General features: G+C 50.8%; 1 pseudogene; it reads left to right on the top strand.

Annotated features, from left to right (window-relative positions):
• Positions 1-16,023, top strand: part of LOC123187042 (uncharacterized) — a 103,568-nt pseudogene extending 87,545 nt beyond the window's left edge.
• The last annotated feature ends 254 nt before the right edge of the window (positions 16,024-16,277 follow it).

The raw sequence follows: 16,277 nt of genomic DNA, 5'->3' as shown, positions 1-16,277 counted from the left end.
TGAAGAGGCTGACAAGGCATTCCAAGACCTCAAGAGGTACCTTACCAGCCCGCCTGTGATGGTAGCTCCGCGTCCTTGGGAACCCCTAGTGCTCTACCTTGCGGCCACCACCAACTTCGCTAGCGCAGCCCTGGTGGCGGTCAGGGAGGAGTGCTATGCCAAGGCCGCATCGACCGTCCGGACTGAAGCAAAGCAGAGCTGGGAGGGCCTCATGAAGGCCGCAACCACAGCCGGAAAAGGAACAGCCGCAGCAGGAGAACGCACCTGAAGTAGGAGGGGCCTTTTCAGGCGACCAAGCACTGGGGGCTCCGTCGTCTCAAGAAACGCCTCAACCTCTGGAGGACGCAAGCTGCGCAAGCACCCTCAACCTCGTCGAGCATCCCATGTTCTTCGTTAGCACGGTGCTACGGGACGCAAGGGCGCGGTACCCCATGCCTCAAAAACTCCTCCTCGCGCTACTAGTGGCCTCACGCAAGTTGCGCCACTACTTCCAAGGCCATCCCATCAAAGTCGTCTCAGCATACCCCTTGGAAAGAGTACTCAGGAGCCCCAACTTAGCTGGGAGGGTCGCTGAGTGGAACATTGAGCTATAGGATTTCAGCTAGAATTCAGTATGACCAGAGTCATCAAGGGAGCCGCACTTGCGGATTTCGTGGCAGAATGGGCAGAAGCGCCGGGTCTCGAGGCAGGCGAAGACCAATCACTTTCCCCGAGAAGTGAAGCACCGGACGGCTGGGTCATGTACTTTGATGGGGCATTCAACCGACACGATGCGGGAGCTGGCGCAGTGCTTGTATCCCCTACCCAGGACAAACTCTACTACGCCATACGACTCTGCTTCCAGCACGGAGAAAAGGTCTCCAACAACATAGCGGAGTACAAAGGCCTCATAGCAGGCATGAAGGCCATGATTGCCTTACGGATAAAGCGACTCATCATCAAGGGCGATTCACAGATCCTCGTCAACTTCTCCAACAAGATATACGAGCCAAAGGACGAGCACATGGAAGCCTACCTCGCTGAGGTTCGCAAGATGGAGAAACAGTTCTGGGGGCTGGAGTTGCAGCATGTGCCTCGCAGCACCAATCAGGAGGATGATAACATTGCCAAGAGGGCACCTAGGCGGCTGCCTCAGGAGCCCGGCGTCTTTGAGGAGCGGCTCTTCAAACCCTCGGCGGTGCCGTCACTGTCGAGCACGGCGCAACCAAGGGAGGAGCTCCCTCAGCCGCCTGCCTCAGGAGCCCCGGTCTGCGGCCCGGCCTCAGGGGCGCGCCTGCTCCTGGCGTTAGAGCCTCGGGAAGGGTGTTGGATCCCGGAGCTCAAGAACTACCTGATGCAAGGGGCTCTGCCGGAGAATGAGGAGGAAGCGGAGCGTGTGGCGCGGCAGGCCACAGCTTATTGCATCAAGGATGGAGAGCTCTACAGGAAGCGACCAAATGATGTGTCCCTACATTGCATCTCCCGAGAGCAAGGGAAGGAGCTACTAGCGGACATACACGACGGAGACTGCGGGCACCACTCGTTGTCACGAACCCTCATCGGCAAGGCGTTCCGCAGTGGATTCTACTGGCCCACAGCGCTCAACGATGTCGTTGAGCTGGTGAAGGCTTGCGAGACCTGCTAGTTTCACGCTAAGCAGATCCATCAGCCTGCGGGGGGTCTACAGACTATACCCCTCTCATGGTCGTTCGCAGTTTGGGGGCTGGACATTCTGGGCCCGTTTCCTCGGGCGCCAGGGGGCTATCGCTACCTCTACGTCGTTGTGGACAAGTTCACCAAGTGGGCTGAGGTGGAAGCCGTCCGCACAATCCCGGCAGGCTCTGCGGTCAAATTCATCAAGGGCCTTGTGCGCCGATTTGGGGTGCCCAACCACATCATCACCGACAATGGTTCGCAGTTCACCAGTAATCTCTTCAAAATGTACTGTGCTAACCTTGGAACGCAGATATGCTACGCTTCGGTAGCACACCCCTGGAGCAACGGCAAGGCCGAGCGAGCCAACGCGGAGGTCCTGAGGGGCCTCAAAGCCAAGACCTTCAAGAAGAAGCTGGAGGCCTGTGGCAGGGGCTGGTACGATGAGCTCCAGTCCGTGATGTGGTCAATCCGCACAACTGCGACCAAGCCGACTGGCGAGACCCCATTCTTCCTCGTCTACGGAGCAGAGGTTGTTCTCCCTCATGAGGTCAGGCATCGCTCCGCATGGGTCCTGGCGTTCGACGAGGCGCAGCAGGACGCCATGCGGGGGACGGATCTCGTGCTGCGGGAGGAACGCCGTCGAGAAGTCACGCTGCAAGTGGCAAGGTATCAATAGGCGCTGCGACGATACCACTTCCGCAACATCCGCCCCAGAACTCTTGAGGTAGGGGATCTCATACTCAAACGGGTTCTCTCCAAGGAGGGGCTGCACAAGCTCTCTCCCATGTGGGAGGGCCCATTCAAGATTGTTCATGTCTCCAGGCATGGCTCCGCGCGCTTGGAGACCACGGAGGGGGTGCCCATCCAGAACGAGTGGAACATTCAACATCTCCAGAGGTTCTATCCCTGAGCGAGGCCTAGCGCCTAGGAAAGGCCCGGTGCCTGTGAAGAAGGCAAATGCCTGTGAAGCTGCCGCGTTTTGGGAAAGGCCCGGTGCCTGTGAAGAAGGCAAATGCCTGTGAAGCTGCCGCGTTTTGGGAAAGGCCCGGTGCCTGTGAAGAAGGAAAATGCCTGTGAAGCTGTTGCATTTTGGGAAAGGCCCGGTGCCTGTGAAGAAGGCAAATTCCTGTGAAGCTGCCGCATTTTGGGAAAGGCCTGGTGCCTGTGAAGAAGGCAAATGCCTGTGAAGCTGCCGCATTCCAGGAAAGGCCCGGTGCCTGTGAAGAAGGCCAATGCCAGTGAAGCTCGCCGCCCGTGACACTCTCACGTAATAATGAGTGGGTCTGTACACGCCCCAGAGTCTCCGGAGTGCCGCCCTTTGGCCTCGGGGGCTCCCGCCCACGCCAAGTGGCAGCACTTAGCTCCGCGCTGGTGAGAAGTCGTCGAAGACTAGAATATGTGTCGGACGCGGCTTTTTCATTTGCTTTCTGTAGTTGGCTTGGTTATTCCCGTTTGAAGTTTTATTGAAGCTGTTGACATTCCTGACTTGCGACTCTTTGTCTTTCTCGCTCGCTTGCCTCGTTTTCTCTCGCACAAGTCTCGCGAGGGAGGTTCGCGGCACCCTCATGAGTGTTTTTCTGCCCCGATCGTTTGGAGCTTTCCTATCCGAGTCCTCGGCGGGAGCACCCCTCCCAGTCCGTGCCTCATGGGCATCGCGACATGAGCGCAGGACCTGGGCCGATCGCCCCCACAACCAAGACCGAAAGTTACCCCTCCTACTGATCCTTGCAGGGCACAAAGCGCACGGCGGGGCCACGGCCTCGGGAGGCGAGGACCGCGTCAAGCCCCACCGAGCTAAAATAATTCCCGCACACGGGTGCACGGTGCGGGAACATATCGCAGAAATAGAGGAAGCAGCATGATGGTTAACAGCAGCAGTTCTAACACACCCCCGCGGGGCCCTATACTACCTTTTATTTCTGCGCAGGAAAAGAAGGAAAGCAAAATGGGCGCGATCCGTCGTGCACCAACCCACATCGAAGGTTCAGTTGCTCCTAGGGTTCAGGCGGATCCCTCCTCTCGCTTCGCCGTGGCGCGACGGCGGGCTGATCCGCTACCTTCACCCAGGCGGGCGCGATGGCACGGGGGTTGGTCGCGGCCACCGCTGGAAGAGCTGCTGCCTGAGAGGGAGTCTCTGAAGCTCAGCGAACCCCGAGCACCGCCGCCTGTACGCCCGTCAACGTCTTCATCCTGGTCAGTACCGGGGCTGGGCAGGCGGCCGCGGTCGTCGTCTTCGGGGCAGCACCCAGCACGGCGACCGTCTTCCCCGAACACCCTCACATAGAGGGTGGCTTCGCCATCGAACTTTTAGTGAAGGGTGCACCACCGGCCCAGGCCGCGCGCGCGGGCAAACGTTTGCCAGCCGCGGGTCAGGGCCCCATTCCCAGAAACGGAGACCTCCAGCGAAGCCCAGGAAGCCCTGCTGCAGCAACCATCTACCTGGAGCGAGAAGCCGCATCGGGCGCTGGCCGGCAGATCACCTACGAAGAAACGGGGGAGCTGGAGCCGGGTGCTGGTTGCGTCCATTGACCACACGACGAACTCCGGCAGCACCTCCGCAGAGCGAAAACGTGGCCTAGGGGGGGCGCACAGCCACGGCGTGCCTCCCACCGGCGGCCGGGCACTCACCACCACGCAGGGAACCACCTCCATGGCCGCGGGAAGCCACTACGGGGACCGTGGAATGCTTGCGAGGGCGTCCTCGGCCGCGCTTGGCCGGGGGGGAGTCAGGCCCAGCCTGGGGGGCCTTTCCTTTCTCCGTGGCCGAGAATCTCTTTGGAGCCATGGGAGCGGCTAGTAGCCAAGAAGAAGAAAAGGAGCAGCAAGAAGTGATGGGCTGAGGGGACTCGTGCAGCCCCGTACTTATAGCCGGAGGAGGCCAACCACTGAGCACCATGATCGCAGGTAATCATGACCGGTTTCTCTGCATGCAGGGACTTATCAAGTCATGCGGTCGCTGAGGCATCATGGGGAAGCACAGACGCCCACGTCCAATCAATCGCCACGCGGTGCCCAGGGCTGCAGGCTGTTGGGGCCCGCGGCGCTTCGCGCTCGCCCCTTCGCTTCCCTGCTGGGCCAGGCCCGGGCGCGCCATGGGCCCAGGGGCTACTGTCGGCGTTCTGGGAACGGGGGTCCCCAAACTTGCCTGCCTGCGGCCTGTGGCGTGGCTCAAGTGGGGGCCCAGCACGGCCCATCTTCATCAGCTCAAGCTCAAGACCCTCGTGAGGGGCCAAGCCTCGCGGGGCGGACGACCGGAAGCTTCCTCAGAGGCAGCCTCATCAGGCAGGCTCGCGAGGAGGCACAGAGATGAAGGCAGGGGTACCTCACGAGGAGCCCGTGACGCAAGCCATGACGATCGAGACCAGGCGGGCGCCAGGTGGGCGTCGGCCTGCGCAGTGTCCTTGTTTCCCCTTTGGTGCAAAGGGGGCAAGCACAGGCCAAGGCACCGGGAAAAGGTTACCATTCTGGTGCAACGAGACCAAGACCTACAGAGCGGCGGGAAGGAGGTCACCGTGGAGCCCAAGACGGCGTCATCACCAGTGCCTTTGGTAGCGAAGACCACCTTTGGTAAAGATAACTCGTACTAGATGTTCCCCTTCAAAATGGCCAATTATTGGCGCCCTTCCCGCTCATTATTTGGGGAGAGGCCCAGGGCCTCTATAAATAGAGCTAGCCACCACAAAGTAGAGGGAAGACAGAAGGGGCCGAAAAAGAGAGGTAGAGAGAGAGAGAGGCGATTGAACTCACCCAAGCAGTTCATCGCACCAGCTCAAGGACACCTCTCGTGAGGTTGTTCTTCCCTTGTACTGTTCCTCATCAGCCCCTGAGGCAATCCACCACACCACACACTGGAGTAGGGTATTACACCACAACGGTGGCCCGAACCAGTATAAACCTTGTGTCCATTCTGATGTTCGTTGTTTCCAGCTTAGATCACGCGAGGAGATTGGACGTATATCGGTAGGGGAGAGATCTCCGCGCGCACCCCAGTGTTCGAACCTCAAGGGTCTGCCGGAACCTGAAATCCGACAAATTCCCACTAGTATAAGAAAATGACAAAACAAGAGACTCTCTATCATAAAGATCATGGTGATACTTTGAAGCACAAGTGTGGAAAAAAAGGATAGTAGCATTGCCCCCTTTTTTATTTTTACTTTTTTAGGGCCTTCTTTTTTTATTTGGCCTTTCTTTTTTTTCTTTTTATGGGATAATGCTCTATTACTCATGATCATCACACTTCTATTTATTTACAACTCAATGATTACAACTCGATACTAGAACAAGATATGACTCTATATGAATGCCTCCGGCGGTGTACCGAGATGTGCAATGAATCATGAGTGACATGTATGAAAGAATTATAAATGGTGGCTTTGCCACAAATACGATGTCAACTACATGATCATGAAGGGCAATATGACAATGATGATGCATGTCATAATAAATGGAACGGTGGAAAGTTGCATGGCAATATATCTCAAAATGGCTATGGAAATGCCATAATAGGTAGGTATGGTGGCTGTTTTGAGGAAGACATAATGAGTTTTATGTGTGATAGAGCGTATCGTATCACGGGGTTTGGATGCACCGGCGAAGTTTGCACCAACTCTCAAGGTGAGAAAGGGCAATGCACGGTACCGAAGAGGCTAGCAATGATGGAAGGGTGAGAGTGCGTATAATCCATGGACTCAACATTAGTCATAAAGAAATCACATACTTATTGCAAAAATCTACAAGTCATCAAAAACCAAGTATTACGCGCATGCTCCTAGTGGGATAGATTGGTAGGAAAAGACCATCGCTCGTCCCCGACAGCCACTCATAAGGAATACAATCAAATAACACCCCATGTTTCAAATTTGTTACACGACATTTAACATACGTGCATGCTACGAGACTTGAAAACTTCAACACAAGTATTCCTCAAATTCACAACTACTCAACTAGCACAACTTTAATATCACTATCTCCATATCTCAAAACAATCATCAAGTATCAAACTTCTCTTAGTATTCAATGCACTTATATGAAAGTTCTTATTATGCCTAAAAGCAAATTGCCATGTTGTTCTAAAGGACTCCCAAAATAATATAAGTGAAGCATGAGAGATCAATTATTTCTATAAAATAAAACCACCACCATGCTCTAAAAGATATAAGTGAAGTACTAGAGCAAAAACTATATAGCTCAAAAGATATAAGTGAAGCACATAGAGTATTCTAATAAATTCCAATTCATGTGTGTCTCTCTCAAAAGGTCTGTACAGAAAGGATGATTGTGGTAAACTAAAAGTCAAAGACTCAAATCATACAAGATGCTCCAAGCAAAACACATATCATCTGGCAAATAAAAATATAGCTCCAAGTAAAGTTACCGATAGATGAAGACGAAAGAGGGGATGCCTTTCGGGGAATCCCCAAGCTTAGGCTTTTTAGTGTCCTTGGATTTTACCTTGGGCTGCCTTGGGCATCCCCAAGCTTAGGCTCTTGCCACTCCTTGTTCCATAATCCATCAAATCTTTACCCAAAACTTGAAAACTTCACAACACAAAACTCAAAGTAGAAAATCTCGTGAGCTCCGTTAGCGAAAGAAAACAAAAGACCACTTCAAGGTACTGTAATGAACTCATTCTTTATTTATATTGGTGTTATACCTACTGTATTCCAACTTTTCTATGGTTTATAAACTCTATTACTAGCCATAGATTCATCAAAATAAGCAAACAACACACGAAAAACAGAATCTATCAAAAACAGAACAGTCTTTAGTAATCTGTAGGTTTCGAATACTTATGGAACCCCAAAAATTCTAAAATAAATTGCTGAACGTGAGGAATTTATCTATTAATCATCTTCAAAAGGAATTAACTAAATAGCACTCTCCAGTAAAAAAGGGCAGAAATTCTTGCGAGCGCTAAAGTTTCTGTTCTTTACAGCAGGATCATAAAGACTTTCCCCAAGTCTTCCCAATGGTTCTACTTGGCACAAAAACTAATTAAACACAAAAACACAACCAAAACAGAGGACAGATAAATTATTTATTACTAAACAGGATCAAAAAGCAAGGAATAAAAATAAAATTGGGTTGCCTCCCAACAAGCGCTATCGTTTAACGCCCTTAGCTAGGCATAAAAGCAAGGATAGATCTAGGTATTGCCCTGATAATGATAAGATAAATCGCGAAAGCTCATCTCATACTCCCTACGTTCAACAGCAAGCTTCCTTTGTGGCAAGCAAAAATAGTCAAAAGGGCTAAATTTAATGGGACCACAAGATCAAGCTCGGGAGGTATTGGTTCCTCCTTTGGCCCCTCATATTGCACAATCAATTCATCATTATAAGCATTCTTTTGGCAAAAAAGTCAAGAGCCTTTGTTCAAGGGAAAAACCTAGCCCATTGTTCTGGATGGAAAAATTATCATTAAGTTCATAGATCCTATTAACAAGAGCATCGTTAGGAACCTTTTTTCTAAGGTTTCCATTAAAAGCAACATGATCTAAAGATCGTAAACGCATAATATCTTCTTGATAGAAAAGATTTGCTTCAATGGGAGGACGGCCGGCATCCACCCTATAATGCGCAAAAATTTCATTGGCCTCTTTTATTATAAATCTGAACTCATGAGCTAAAAAGATGGTCGCTGCTCGCTTAACAGAAGAATGCTCAATATTAGAAAATTCTAGGAAAATCCTTTGTATGGAAGGATGCATATGTAAAAATTGTCTCTCGAGTTCAACTATGAGCAAGGATATAGCATCTGTGGGACTACTAGTTTTATGAAGGATAGATCTACTCATAGTGGGCAAAGCACCGGCACAAGTAAAGAAATCTTGAATAACTCCCTTCCCAATAATATTACCGCTGCCAATACAAAACTTTTTAGTGTGCAAAATAATAGGATTTTCAAGGGGATCATCAATAGCATCAAAGTTTTCCATATTATTATCCTTATCAATGATAACCTCCCCAATTTCAGACATGATGGCAACAAATTGCGAAAAGAACAATCACACAGAAGGCAGGAAGGAAAAAGAGGCAAACGGAAAAAGAGGGCGAATAAAATGGCAAGGCTGAAGTGGGGGAGAGGAAAACGAGAGGCAAATGGCAAATAATGTAATGCGAAGGATAAGAGTTGTGATGGGTACTTGGTATGCCTTTACTTGGCATAGATCTCCTCGGCAACGGCGCCAGAAATGGCTAGTTGCTGGGAGATCAAATCTTAACTTGACTTGTGTAAGCCTCCCCGGCAACGGCGCCAGAAATCCTCTTGCTACCTCTTGAGCACTGTGTTGGTTTTCCCTTGAAGAGGAAAGGGTGGTGCAGTAAAGCAGCATAAGTATTTCCCTCATTTTTTGAGAACCAAGGTATCAATCCAGTAGGAGACGACGCGCGAGTCACCTCGTACCTACACAAATAAATAAGAACCTCGCAACCAACACGATAAAGGGGTTGTCAATCCCTTCACAGCCACTTGCAAGAGTGAGATCTGATAGAGATAATAATAATAAGATAAATATTTTTTGTATTTTTATGATATAGATTGAAAGTAAATATTGCAAAATAAAATAGATTGGAAACTTGTATGATGGAACATAGACCCGAGGGCCATAGGTTTCACTAGTGGCTTCTCTCAAGATAGCATAAGTATTATGGTGGGTGAACAAATTATTGTCGGGCAATTGATAAAAAAGCGAATAATTATGAGAATATCTAGGTATGATCATGTATATAGGCATTGCATCTGTGTCAGGTAGACCGACTCTTGCCTGCATCTACTACTATTACTCCACACATCGACCGCTATCCAGCATGCATCTAGAGTATTAAGTTCATAAGAACAGAGTAACGCCTTAAGCAAGTTGACATGATGTAGAGGGATAAACTCATGCAATATGATATAAAACCCATCTTTTTATCCTTGATGGAAACAATACAAGACGTGTTGTTTCCCTTTTTGTCACTGGGATCGAGCACCGCAAGATTGAACCCAAAGCTAAGCACTTCTCCCATTGCAAGAAAGATCAATCTAGTAGGCCAAACCAAACTGATAATTCGAAGAGACTTGCAAAGATAGACCAATCATACATAAAATAATTTAGAGAAGATTAAAATATTGTTCATAGATAAACTTGATCATAAACCCACAATTCATCGGATCTCGACAAACACACCGCAAAAGAAGATTACATCGAATAGATCTCCAAGAGAACCGAGGAGAACTTTGTATTGAGATCCAAAGAGAGAGAAGAAGCCATCTAGCTACTAGCTATGGACCCGAAGGTCTGAGGTAAACTATTCACACATCATCGGAGGGGCCATGGAGTTGATGTACAGGCCCTCCGTGATCAATGCCCCCTCCGGGGGAGCTCCAGAAAAGGCCCCAAGATGGGATCTCTTGGGTACATAAGGTTGCAGTGGTGGAAATAGGGTTTCGTCATGCTCCTGGATGTTTGTGGGGTATATGAATATATATAGGAGAAAGAAGTAGGTCGGTGGAGCAACGAGGGGCCCACGAGGGTGGAGGGCGCACCCAGGGGGGTGGGCGCGCCCCCTGCCTCGTGGCCTCCTTGATTGTTTCTTGACGTCCACTCCAAGTCCCCAGGATCATGTTTGTTCCAAAAATCACGCTCCCAAAGGTTTCATTCCGTTTGGACTCTGTTTGATATTCCTTTTCTATGAAACACTGAAATAGGCAAAAAAAACAACAATTTGGGTTGGGCCACCGGTTAATAGGTTAGTCCCAAAAATAATCTAAAAGTGTAAAATAAAGCCCGTTATCATCCAAAACAGATAATATAATAGCATGGAACAATAAAAAATTACAGATACGTTGGAGACGTAGCAAAAGTCCCATTGTTTAACATAGGGTAATCGGTATTGATCTATAGTTTGATACCGTCATCGGATCGCTGACCAGTTTACGCCCATTGTGACAGTCTGTTTTCGACTTTCTCCACTGAGGTACTTAACCATTCGAGCTGGAAGCACAATCGCAGTGGTTCTCCCTTTGCACACCTAGCCGAACAAAGGGGAACCTAGGAGGCAAGCACAGGAGCTGGGAAACCCAACTATTGACCAAAGACACAATTCGAAATGGATGTATATACAACAATATCCGAGAATCTTTTTGCCGAATCTCTAAAGGTGTCCGGCGTTGCACTGTGAGACTTATGCTGGAAACACACAAATAGTTTAAAAGTACCATAGGCTTGGAAAACCAAAAAAATCAGTAAAAACTTGATGTCCGAACAAGACCAAGTGTTCAGTGCCAATCCAAAAATTGGTCTTACTTTTGTGCTTCTTTCGTGCATCAATATGACACATCCGATCTCAAGACTTCAAGCGGGTTAGATTACGGCTGCAACCTCCTATCCCAAAGGCGGAGTACTGCTCGTTAGGCTAGTTTAGCAAACTAAACTCAAGCGGCATTAGAGAGAAAACAGGTTATCCGGCTGTTGACCACACACTCGAGTCGAGAAAGCAGTTGTAGAAAAAGACATTGCAACAACCAGGAAGAAAAAAATTATTATAGAACGGCTCGTACAAATTGAAAGCCCCTAGATAACATGGGAAAGGAAGTGTTTTTAACAAATAATGTGTGTTGACAAACTAAGTTGTTAACACAAATATAATGTTTGGTCGAACCTAACAAGCATTAAAAAACTGAGCATGGAAGCAACTTAGGTGGTTAATGTGCTCGGTGTTGATGCCCGGCCCGAGCTTACGGCGGGATGAGGTCCCAGCCCCCAAGCCGGTCCTGAGGTGGTGGAGCGAAGAGCTCGACACTCCGAAGTGGCGACATAGCATGGCCGATGTGCCGAGGTCGAACCCTCAGTCCAACCGAGGCGACGGAGCAGGTCAGCAGTATGACGCTGAAGTCCCCGGCGTGGGTTAATGAAGTGATGACGAAGCCCCCGGTCCAGCCGAGGTGACGTGGTACGTAGGTATGTCGAGGTGACAACGCTGCCCAACTTGAATCATTTACCTATGCACAGAAAATAGTGCAAGCCGGAGATAATAGTAATAAGAATAAATTAAAAAATTGTTGCATAATTAATAATTTATGCGAAGCGAGAAATATGGCCAGTGTGCCGAACATTCGATGAGGTAGAACTCTCTCGGTGATGCCGAAATCCCCGAGGCAACCGAACATGTCGGTATGGCAATTCGACCAACAAGGTGATCACGTGAGCCAATTTATGTTGATTGGGACGAAGTCATCGGCTTGCCGAAGTGACCGCGTGAAGCAGTCGATTACCTACACATGTAAAATAGTGCAGTCCAAAAAATAATAATATAGATATATAAAAAATCCTCGCATAATTAATTTACGCAAAATAATATTTTAAAGAGATGTGGCCTGGCGTCGAAGCCAATGTCGATGCAGGGCGTCGGCGTGACAAAGCCTGAATTCGCAGGTAGGTCCTACTTCCCGATGTGGCGTTCGCCAAATTGCAGACGGGAAACTGACGAACCATCACGCAACCATCGTTAATGCGGCCAGCATTTGACAGTCCTGTGTATAGAGGACGGAACAAACCAAAGTAATATTCCTCGAGAAAAATAAACCCATGTAAGCAAAAGAATTAGTAGGAATAATAGCACCTGGTTTATTTGTTATAGCAATCCAAAGACACACACGCATGCGTTCATGGATTTGCATCTAGTAATGGTACTAGTGCCAGCGCTAGCTTGATGTTACATGCACATGCTCGGCTGGGACGCGGCAAGGCGAAGCCCCCGGACCAGCTAATGTGACGAAGCTGGTCGGCTGGTGACGTCGAAGTCTCCGGAGTAGGTTGGTGAAGAGATGGTGAAGCTCCTGGTCCTGCCGAGGTGAAGAGCAGGTCGGTAAGGTGACATTGCAGCCGCCATGCCAGCCGAGGTGTTGAAGCGGTTGGGCGTGGCAGACATCGGTTTGAAGAAGCTACGGCTCGGCCATGCCGACGCTGGTCATAACTTGTGACGCGGTCAATGCCGGATTGATGAAGTGACCGAGCGGCGATGTCGGCGTGCCTGACCCGTGCAATCCGTGGGGCGATGGTGTTGGTGATGATTTAGCCTTTGCGATTCCGAACTCTTGTTCATCTTGCTGAGATGATGATCTGATAAGGTTTGGCTCGGTTCAATGAAGTGATGATCTGTCTAGCACAGGTCGACAGACATGGAGCAAGGGCTGGGTTGACACTGGCGCAACGGTGGAGATTATCTCCAAAAATGAGAAAAAATTGTGAGGATGTGTTCGGAAATAAAACACAATGCCCTAGAAAGAGTTTCTTCCAAAAAGGTTGTCCAATATCCCGTTCATGAAGAAAGATGAACTCGGGTCAAATTCGTATTCACGTAGAAGACAGATCCAAAAATTGATGCACTTATCGGATGGTACCTAGAGTTGGAACGGTCAGATCGAGCTAAAATTTTGAGAGGTGGTAGATATGGAAATTCCGCAAAGGATGAATGGTTGGATCTTCCAAATAACCTCCAAACTGTGCTATGTAGACTACACCCTAAACTCATCCTAATTCCCGTCCAACTCAACAGGCCTCTGGTATATCATAGATCGTCGGGGACTCCTCCATTGAAAGGCGACGAAATTTTACAGGGTTGTTGTATAATCAATTCTGCACAATTCCACCAATCGCCTTCCGAGGAGATGGTGGAAGCGAAAACAAGTCTGTTGTACAGAAAAAACTATGCGATCGCACAAGGGCAATGTTGATGATGAGCCCCCAGGCTCCATGGATGACTTTTCCATGATCTCGGTTGAGATTTGAGCTGATGATGATGAAAGTATCCGTCTGATATTAATGATCTGATGTGGAGCGCGGTCCTCAATCTAGCCGAGGTGACCAGTCGAGCTGGTGACAGAGATGCCGACATCGACCATAAAGCTCGGCTCCGATGCGTAGATCGCGCTAGAGACGATCTGAATTCCCATCGCACCGTGGCGACTGCCAACAGGCTCTCAATGAAAGCACCAATGTCGGTTCTATATCTGGCGTATCTCATAGTAGGGGTCCTAAGCTAGGCATCTTGGAGCGATGGTAACATGGACACATGGTTTTACCCAGGTTCGGGCTCTCTCGAAGAGATAATACCCTACATCCTACTTTTGATTGTATTGATATTGAAGGAAATATGCCCTAGGGGCAATAATAAAGTTGTTATCTATATTTCCTTATATCATGATAAATGTTTATTATTCAAGCTAGAATTGTATTAACCGGAAACTTAGTACATGTGTGAATACACAAACAAACAGAGTGTCATTGGTATGCCTCTACTTGACTAGCTCGTTAATCAAAGATGGTTATTTTTCCTAGCCATGGACGAAGAGTTGTCATTTGATAAGCGGGATCACATCATTAGAGAAAGGTGTGATTGACTTGACCCATCTGTTAGCTTAGCATGATGATCGTTACAGTTTCATTGCGACTGCTTTCTTCATGCACTACTAGGGAAAACCTTATACACAGAAACTTACCAGTAGCGCGGGACAAAAAGAAGCGCTACTACAACTTACCAATAGCACATGTTATCCAAACGTGCTGCAGCTAAGATCATAGCAGCAGCGCGTCTAACTGTAGAGGCGCTACTACTACAATTCTCCTTAGTATTCTCGCCAGGGTACCAATAGTAGTAGCGTGCCTAAGGAAAGCATGCTGCTGCTAAGATTGTTGTAGCAACGTGTTTCGCGTCGGGAGCGCTACTGCTAAGGAAAGGAAAATAAAATGAAAAACATATAGAAAAGTAAATGAAAATGAAAGAAATAGAAAAGGAGGAAGGAAAAAATGTAAATGAAAATAAATGAAAAAGAAAAATAAAGGAAATGAAAACTGAGGATGTATCCGCTGGAGCTCCTCGGGCTCTCGTCCCCGCGCGCGGCACCCGGCTGCCCCGCCCCGCCGGCGGTCGCCCCCCCCCCCCCCCCGGTCTGCTGCCCCCTCCCCCCTTCCGGCCGGTGCGCCTGGCCCCGGGGGCCCCCTGGTTCTTCTCTGAGGCGCAGAGGCTCCTGCTTCGGTTTTCTGCGCTGGCCTCTATGCCGGATCTGGGTGCGGCGCCTCCTCCGGTCCCCTGCCGCCCTGCTGTTGCGCCCGCCATAGGGTGCACGCCAGCGTCCATCTCCCCTGCGCGCGCGACATGCTCGTCGGGCGACTCTGGCAATTTTTCCTGGATTCGGCCCCCTTGCCTGCTAGAATTGAGGAGGAGGGCGAGTTCATTCCGGGCTCAGCCACTCCGTCCCCCAGGCTTTGTTGGCGCTTCCCCCTCCTCTGCGCGCATTCAAGTATCCACGGCCGCGCCAGACGCCTTCAATGCGGCCACCCGCCTCCGCTCCATCATCACCATCCCCCCTCGCCCATCTCGGCTCGTAAATGCGGCGTCAGGAGGCGTCCTTGCGCTGCAGCCTTCCCCGTCCGCTCCTCGGGAGGAGGAGGGCTGGACTTTCATGCAGCGGCAGCACCGCCCTCGACGGGACGTGCCTTCAAGCCGGGCGTGTGCCGTCCCGTCCCATCCCGCGTCGGGCGGCCTCGACGAGCAACGCCGAGCCAGCTTCATCCGCTTCAAAAAGCGCACGGAGGGGCGTTGTTCTCACTGTCTCGCCCCCAAACACCACTGCTCCTCTGCCTATCGCGACCCTGTGCGCTGCCTCTGCTACAACCTCTCGGGCCACATCGAGCGTTGTTGCCCCCTGCGGCGTGTGTCAAAGCAGCGTCCGGCCTCCCCGCCAGCGGCCCCTCCACTGCGTCGCTCGCCCGCCGCTTCGGGCGTGCATTCCTTGGCTGAGATTGTCGCCTCCCCGTCCGCTCCCCTTCCCGCGCTGAGATAGCCCACACTTCAGCCAGCATCGGGGCGCCGGATGCCTGCCCCAAGGTGGACTCGTGCTTCATCCCGTCCTCATTCGACATGGACCGCGACATGCTTGAGTGGGAGCAGACAGCGGCCATCGCCTGGGCCATCAACGCGCCGCGGCGGCTCGTCGCGCTGGACGTCGACCGCGTCATCCGGAAGCAATTCCGGTTCAGCCACGGGGACGTGGATGTCACCCCATACCACACGGTGGAGTTCCTCATCAAGTTCGAGCACAAGGCCCAATGCGACGCGGCGCTTGTCGCGGGTCGCGTGCGTGCTGCCGGTGCCATCGTCCACATCAGGCCGTGGCGTCCTCTGGAGCGCGCGTTCGGGGCCGCCCTCAACTACCGAGTGCACCTATGCTTGGAGAACGTCCCTGACTACGTGTGGACGCCGTACATCACCGAGCGCATCATCGACTGGCGCTTCTCCCTGGATCACCTCGACGACCACTCCACGCTCCGGACAAACTCCGAGAAGCTCGACCTCTGGGCCTGGACTACAGACCCAAACCTCATCCCCAAGGTCATTTGGCTAACTTTCACCACCCGTCCATCCGGCGGCCTGAAGGTGTTCGCCAATGTGGCGAGGCCGTCTGGTTGCAAGCGTGGCGCAACCTTCCGGGTGCTGGTCCACTTGGACATGGTGGAGGACCACTCCAATGCTCCCCTGGACTGCTACACCTCAGATGGTTGTGCCGAGGCGTTCAGCCCTCCCAGGCTGCCGCTGGAGTGGCACATGGAGTGCATCGACAGTGTTCCGCCGCCTCTTGGAGCCACCCTTGCCCTCCCT

The sequence above is a fragment of the Triticum aestivum genome, chromosome 1A (assembly GCF_018294505.1).
Source record: "Triticum aestivum cultivar Chinese Spring chromosome 1A, IWGSC CS RefSeq v2.1, whole genome shotgun sequence".
Taxonomy (NCBI): Eukaryota; Viridiplantae; Streptophyta; class Magnoliopsida; order Poales; family Poaceae; genus Triticum; species Triticum aestivum.
This window is presented reverse-complemented; position numbering and strand designations above follow the sequence as displayed.